The sequence below is a fragment of the Bombina bombina genome, unplaced genomic scaffold, assembly GCF_027579735.1.
Source record: "Bombina bombina isolate aBomBom1 unplaced genomic scaffold, aBomBom1.pri scaffold_730, whole genome shotgun sequence".
NCBI classification, from domain to species: domain Eukaryota; kingdom Metazoa; phylum Chordata; class Amphibia; order Anura; family Bombinatoridae; genus Bombina; species Bombina bombina.
The window spans coordinates 107,112-114,052 of record NW_026511730.1 but is presented as its reverse complement, the minus strand read 5'-3'; the positions used below and the strand labels follow the sequence as shown (position 1 = coordinate 114,052).

The window sequence follows — 6,941 nt, the reverse complement described above, 5'->3', positions numbered from 1 at the left end:
ACTCAGACTATACGTATATGCATTTGTGATTGGCTGATTGCTATCACATAGTTCAGGGGGAGTGGAAATATACATAACTTAGAAATGTGTTAGAAAAGAATCTACTACTCATTTGAAATTCAGACTAAATGCTATTGTATTGTATTGTTATCTTGCATTTGTTGATTATGCAAATCTGCTGTGTTTACTGGTCCTGTCATAATAATTGCATAAGACCTGGATGATTTTCTATATTTTTACTTTAGTTTGTTTTACAATAGTTTGCTTACATAATCACCTTGTGCAGACCTTTCCTTGTATATATATTCAGTATAATATAAAATCCGTGAGACTAACAGTGAAAAAAAAAAAAAGAATTACATTTGCTTTCCAGCTGATTGAGGCTTCATGCCGATGTGGATTTGACTTCTGAGTTGAATACATACAGGTCTGTGTAAAAGTCTGTTCTAATACAGGAGTGGATTGCATGATGCAAACGTTTTCTTTTTCTCTTCAAATAAGTTGCAAACAGAGATATCACTGACCTGAATGTATTCAAGCTCTAAAAAAAAACTGCTCACTGCTCAACACCGAGTCAGGGGGTGGAGCAAGTGCTATGCACAGAAGGCAGGAAAAAAAAAATATTTAAAGGGGTATAGGCAAACTGATATAAAATCTGAGATTTCAAAAAATATTTACAGAGAAAGAAAATGAAGTTTATTGTATGCTCAGCACTACTATATTTAACTATGTCAAGAAGTTTCAATTAAAAATTATTCTTAATTTGGGTAAACTGTCCCTTTAACTATCCTGCACCCCTGTGAGTGTGGTTTCTTATTACTGGCTTGTTTACTTAGGCTGATTGATAGATGAGACTCCAGTATAAAACTTTTACTATAGGTGGGTATACCACAGACTAAATCAGCTATTTCAAATGCCAAAATAGAGGAAAGGAGCTTGTACAGGGACATTCTTTACACATTTATGTGCCACACGCAGTACACCTCTTACTCAGTCAGACAAATACACAACATTTTTTTTTAAACCAACGTCTCACTAGGTATGAGACATTGCTTCTTGTACCTTCTAATATCACTATCATCTACTGTACCTCTCTCAACCCAGCAACTTTGTTACCTCTACCTGATGATGGTACCCCACACTATGACTGTTTATCTGTATCTCTCTTTTCCTCCAAACTAAGGGATGGCCTCTCTGATGTGCCTCTACCTAACCTGGATTGGACACTGTTCTGTGATGGAAGTTTGAGGATGGTGAATGTTTCTGCTGTAGTCATGACAGATTCTGTTATAGAGGCCGAGCCCCTCCCATCTCACTACAGTGCCCAAGCGGCTGAGCTACATGCACTCACACTTGCTTGTCAGCTCTCAAAGGACAGGTCAGTAAACATTTACACTGATAGTAAATATGCTTTAGGGATTGTACATGCCACTGGTCAATTATGGAAATTAAGGGGTTTTCTAACTTCTGCTGGTACCCAAATTGCCAATGCACCACAAGCTTCTGCATGACTCAATCCATTTACCCACTTCCATCTCTGTCATGCATTGCAAAGCACACACCCTCTCACAGGAACCCATTTCACTTTGTAATAGTTATGCTGATCAAATTGCTTAGCATGCAGCTTCTCTGCCATTTACACTACATTGTCTCTCTTTACACTTCTCTTCCTGAACAAACTGTTCACCTCTGGACTATTCTTGGTGTTACCTGTGACTTTTGGTATCTGGTCCACTCCAGATGGATGCCCTGCTCTACCTCAACCGCACCTCTATCTTATGCTATCCTTTCTGCATAACGAAACACACTGAGGTACCACACAACTTTGCCCCCCCCCCCCCCCATCAAGCTGCAAAATGGGTTGTATTGAATTGTGAGACGTGCTCAATTCAATCCAAGGGGGGAACCTAAAGGCCCACCAGGCGGATGCCCATGGGCATTTGAAACTTTTGAATGTTTACAAATTGACTTTTCTGACATACCCCCCTGTAGGGGTTTCAAACATTTACTTGTGATAGTGGACCAACTTACTGGATGGGTCGAGGCCTTTCCTACAAGAACTGTGAAAGTCCAAGAAGTTGCCAAGTGAATGCTAAAAGAACTCATACCCAGGTTTGGCCTCCCAGAGTAATTGAATCTAACAGAGGAACACATTTCACAAGTAATATTATTCAGCAACTGACATTAGCCTTAGGCTTTCCTTGGCATCTCCATACCCCTTGGCATCCAGAAAAGCTCAGGCCAAGTGGAAAGAAAGAACCAGACCCTAAAACAGACTATTGCAAAAATTTGTTCTCAAGTAAGCCTTAAATGGGTAGATGCTTTGCCCCTAGCACTGTTTGGGACTCACACAAACCATAGGGGGACCCTCAAGCTCTCACCATATGAACTATTGTTTGGTAGGCCACCTCCTTTGTATAGTGCCAACACCTTACACCTGCCTGACCTTGCAGTAGGTGATGTATAACTAACTGCTTATCTTTTGCAACTGCAGACATTCTCTCCACAGACATGTCTCTCTCTCTCAGTCTTTGCCATTGGACATGACTGCACATCCCTTCCAGTCAGGTGACTTCATTTTAGTCCAGACCTATCAAAAAAAGCCACTGCAGCCTCTCTGGAAAGGTCCCTTCCTGGTTTTGCTGACTACTCCAACAGCTATCAAAGTTGCTGAGGTCGACTCTTGGATCCACTACTCCAGGTGTAAAAGATACAGCCCAGACAAAGAAGCAGCCTGCAACAAGCCAAAGAAAGAAGAAGCTGGGGCAACCAAGGCCTCTGAAGAAGGGGTAACCAAGACCCCTGACGACGATTGGTTAATTCAGACCCTTCTGAGTTTGAAACTCAGACTAACCAGAAATAGTGAAATCTCACTAGCTGAATGAGTGAAACTGAAAGATCTGTCTTTCTCTTATTTTCATTGTCTCACTCCTCTGTTGATATCTTGAGTAACATCCCTCAATATGTCTCCTTTGTTTTGTGTCACACTTTTGACCATGCTCTCTTACTCTATTTCCCAATATGTGTCTTCTCGTCAGTGTGTTTGTCCTAACCCCTTTACTAAATACTCTTGTTCTGGTAACCTTGTATCTGTGGCAATTTTTCCTCCTACTACTAGCTGCACTCAACAAGTAATTATACTCAAAGTTCGTATTTAAAGGTCCTAAGGGGTTTGTTATCCAGTCTATTTGCATAGCCCCACTAGTGAATGTGGTTTGAAAATTATGAAGTGGGTAGCTGAGAAATGAAAGTCACCCCTTCTTGCTTGACGTTCCCCTGTAACTACAATTGCCACAACCCCTATTTACCCCCACAATTCTTTCCCCCATAATGATAATTTACCTAATGCCCAATTGTCCACAGAGAACTATTCTTTAGGTGAATGGGGACTAAACTCACACGTTGTCCTACTCCAAACTATAGCCAATCACACAGAGGGCAATTGTTATATTTGTGCTCGCATTCCCACTCATCGAAAGAGGGGTATTCCTCTTATGGGTATTAATGTTGATTTGTTTACCTTTGATTTGTCTACTTTTATTCCTCCAGGTACACCATTGTTCAACCCATCAGGTAATTTTATCTCTTTGGGAGGCACCTCATATGGTACTATCTGCAGGGAAATTGGCCAAGGTACGGTGCGCTTGGGGGCCTCCCTATGTGAGTATGTAATCTCCAGTAATGGCACTCATTTCCAGCTGGTAAATTTCTCTGGAATGATCCTGACTGTGAATCATAATCTCACTGCACTTTTTTTGTTTCCTCCAGGGCCCCAATTGTACTTTTGTTTCCCCATCCCTTGTACAATCTTTCCTCAGCAGACCACCCCTTGGGTTGTATTGATATGTGGACAGACAGCGGTGTCAGTCCTCCCTGGTAACTCTACAGCCATCTGCTTCCTGGGTGTGGTAACCCCAGCCATCCGTGTTGTCCCCACGCTGCCCTTGGGCCCAATTCGCAATAAACGTGAATCTGAAAGCTTGCTGCCCCCCTTGTACAACAGTATGCTGGAGATTCAACTGGTCGAGCTATCCTCCCGGCCGTTGGTGTCTACCTGAATCATCAGGACATCATCATGTTATCTGTGACACTACAGACCTTCATGAATGAGAGTGCAGGAGTTGTTCAGAGTGTGGACCAAGAGTTGAAGCAGCTTAGACAACTAGCATTGCAGAATAGGATGGCCCTTGATTACCTCCTGGCATCCCAGGGAGGGGAGGGGGGTGTAGTCTTGTGAGCAAAGAATGTTGTACCTATGTTACTGATCAATCACTTAATTTGAGTCACCATCTCACAGTTATTAGGTCCCTATCCCAGGATGTCCTAGATGTGATTGATGACAAATTTGGCCTTGGAGGTATTTTTAACCATCTCTTTGATTGGCTACCTAATTTGGGATGGTTACACTCCCTTTTTCTGTATGGCATTGTTATTATAGTATGCCTTATCCTGATGTGTTGCTGTATACAATGTGTACCTGGTCTAATCTCTACATGCAAGAATGTTTTCACTGTGTCTCATTCTTCTCCCAAATACTTGTTTCCCTCTATCTGTTTTGAATCTCCCCACCATGTTGAGATCTCTCTTGACCCTGATTTCTTCTGAGTTCACCTACTTCTCTCCTACTCTATGTCTCTTTTGACCTCTTGATCTTACAATGTTATTGTCTACCCACCAGCTGTGCCCTAAAATTCCCTGTCTTATCCCTATGCAGGATGCACTACGTCCCTAGGATCGTCTAGAACTTTCCTACATTGGGAAACTGGCCACGGAGAGACCATGGACCATCATCTACCTTGATGGCCACCCCGGTCGTAGCCTGTATACCCATAACCCACTCCTTTTTCCCTCCCTGGTGGTTTCTATTTCTTCATTGTCTTTCTGTATTGTTTTATTTTGATTTCATATTGCATTACCTTATACTTACACTCTCTATATTTCCTTCACAGGTGCAGAATTCCTTCACCTCCCAAACATGCCATGATACTGCATGACAACCCACTATTCGCCATCAACTCTGCAAGAATGATGGGGATTGTTAATTGTTGTTAATAAATCTGGGAGGGGATGTTTCTGCGCTATGTCATGCCACACACATATGTCATGCCACACACACATTTACAGCATAGGAATGTTTAGGTAGTTGTCTACTCCACCCGATGGCGACTAGCGTCCGGTAATAGCGGAATTGCCTACTACCTAATAACTTCACTCCTACTTTGTTTTTGCTTACCCTCTTGTAGTCCTGTGAACCATCTTGGACGCGAGCACCCATGTACTAATAGCATTGTGATTGTAATTGCCAAACCGCCATGAGTCACATTAAGTTTTTGTGATCGCAGCACTTTGACGTTTGCAATCAAAGGGGGGAATGTTATGAGCTGCTTATTCTATTTTCATTATTTTATATGTTTAACCAAACTTTTCCTTTTCTTTTACTGAACTCTTCTCTGAAATTGCAGATATATTACTTCTGTATTTTCCAGCAATTCACTCCTGACCTAATAAGTGATGTATCTTTAACAACTTACTTTTAGCCTAAAAAGTATATATCAGTACATCTTAAAGTTATGGCTTCTCCCATACATTGTTTTTTTTAAATATCTGAAACTCAAGGTAAAATCCAAGGCTTCTCTGTACAGTATCAACTTCTCAATCCAATTAGCCAGCTAGCCTCTGGTCACATTCCAAGAAAACATATCTCCCAAATTTTAACATAGAGGACCTGTTTTTTTTCTTCCTTTCCTAGTAACCACTAATCATGTGAGATTTATTGGCCAATCATTATCAGCCAATTAGCTCTCTGCTTTGTAAGTTACTGTAATAGTATAAAAATGCATGTATATGAAAATCTGTTAGTCTTGCGTTGCTGTTTTTTGTTCTGGGACACTGTTGCAACAGTGTAATAAAGATTACCTCTCCTGAGGTGAGCCCTTGTTTGATAAATATCTGGTCTGGACCTCTTTATTACTGCACCTGAGACGAGCTCACTCACGACAGCTCATCTATTGAAGCATTCCAAAAAGCAGCAAATGAACTAAGAGATAGATTGCTACAACAAGGGTATTCAAGGAAATCCTTAAAGAGAGCCTATCAGCGAGCTATGAATGAGAATAGACAGGAACTACTAGATCCCAAAAAATCGGAGGATAATCTCAACTCTTTGAGATTTATCTCAACATATTCCAGTCAAAGCAATCAAGTATCCAATATAATACTTAAACACTGGCATATTTTACAATCTGATGACCAGTTAAATTCTATAATCCCTACAAAGCCCCAATTCACGTATAGAAGAGCAGGCAATCTGAGTGACCAGTTAACTCAAAGCCACTTTGACAGAAATGCCAAAAAGCCCCCTCTTTATAAAGGTTCGATAGCATGTGGAAATTGTAAAATATGTACACACATGGTAAAAAAGAAAGTAATGATGGACAGATTCAATAAACGGTGGACCATCCAGAGTCACATAACTTGTAAAACTTCAAACGTCATATACTGTTTAACCTGCAGCTGTAATTTATTATATGTAGGTATGACCACAAGACCTATGGGAAAGAGGATGACTGAACATCTTAGCAATATTCGAAATGCTGAAAAAGATACTAAAAATGGAAAACAGATAACAAGTGTGGCGAGACATTTCCTATACCATCATAAGGGCAAAACTAATACGTTTAGATGTTGGGGTTTAGAAAGCCTACGTTCAGGCATTCGTGGAGGAGATATAGAAACAATTTTGCTCCAAAAGGAAGCAAAATGGATATTTAATTTGAATTGCGTGATGCCACAGGGCATGAATGAGAATAATAATTTTTGGGTCTTCCTGTGAAACTCGATACAACTGGAAATAATTCTGTAAATAATAGTGTACTTATGTAAGAGTTTCAATATAATATCTCTATCTAGACGTGCACCCAGAATTCTGAAGTAAATGCAAG

General features: G+C 40.7%; 1 long non-coding RNA gene across 1 annotated transcript; it reads left to right on the top strand.

Annotated features, from left to right (window-relative positions):
- The first annotated feature begins 765 nt into the window (after nt 1-765).
- Nucleotides 766-5,946, top strand: LOC128643921 (uncharacterized). Its single transcript, XR_008399892.1, has 2 exons — nt 766-1,378; nt 4,950-5,946. It is a non-coding gene; the product is annotated as an uncharacterized LOC128643921 (long non-coding RNA).
- Nucleotides 5,947-6,941: the final 995 nt, after the last annotated feature.